Consider the following 1144-nt stretch of genomic DNA (forward strand, 5'->3'; position numbering starts at 1 on the left):
GCTCACACAAATTTTTAATAAGAAATCTTTTACAAGGGAGCATCTTGGACTCTGTTTTTAAAACCTTCTGGATCATGACTTGGAGCCAGCAGAGTAGGCTGTGGCTGTGGACTTCAGCACAACCATCAACGTTGCTGTTCAAGAAATGACAATTTACGTCCATTCCAAGTTGTAAATGCTAGTCTTTTTTTTTTCCAATAAAAAGAACATTAACTTAAAAGAAGAAGACAAAGAAGAAGAAGAAGAAGAAGAAGAAGAAGAAGAAGAAGAAGAAGAAGAAGAAGAAGAAGAAGAAGAAGAAGAAGAAGAAGACGAAGACGAAGGCAAAAAACATTGAGGAAACAGTAAATCCAAAATATCCAAAGCAGAATAAAACACAGCAACCTACCCAAAGTCACATCATACTCAAGATGACAAAAGACAGAGATAAGGGGGACTGTTTAAAAGCAGTGAGATCCCGGTGTGGTTCCCCTCTCCCCCCAGGCCTGTAATGCGAGCATTCAGGACAGGAGAGTCGAGGCGAGGGCTACAGAAGCGAGTTCAAGGCCAGCCTGCACTATATAGTGAGAGCCTGTCTCAGAAAACAAAAACAAATAGCCTTGCGGTTCCTCCGATCCGCGGCCTAAGAGGCAGTCCTGGCGCCCAGCCAGAATGGCATGATTCTGGAGCCCCACTTCCACCAGGACTGGCAGCGGCTGGCGCAAGGCTGCGTGGTTCAATCGGCCGGCTCGGAAGATTCGCAGGCGAAGCGCGCCGCACGCCCGGCGTCCGGACCCACCCGGCCCATCCTGCGCTGTCCCAGGTAAGACACCAAGGTCCGAGCCGGCAGGGGCTTCCGTCTGGAGGAGCTGCGGTGGCCGGTATTCACAAGAAGGTGGCCCGGACCGTTGGCATCCCGGTGGACCCCAGGCGGCGGAACAAACCCACCGAGTCCCTGCAGGCCAACGCGCAGCGGCTGAAAGAGCACCGCTCCGAGCTCATCCTCTTCCCCAGGAAGCCGTCGGCCCCCAAGAAGGGAGACAGCTCTGCGGAGGAACTCCAGCTGGCCACCCAGCTGACAGGACCTGTGATGCCCATCAGGAAGGTCTACAAAAAGAAGGCCAGGGTCATCACAGAGGAGGAAAAGAACTTCAAGGCATTCGCC

Source organism: Octodon degus, unplaced genomic scaffold (genome assembly GCF_000260255.1).
Source record: "Octodon degus isolate 3935 unplaced genomic scaffold, OctDeg1.0 scaffold00130, whole genome shotgun sequence".
Classification (NCBI taxonomy): Eukaryota; Metazoa; Chordata; class Mammalia; order Rodentia; family Octodontidae; genus Octodon; species Octodon degus.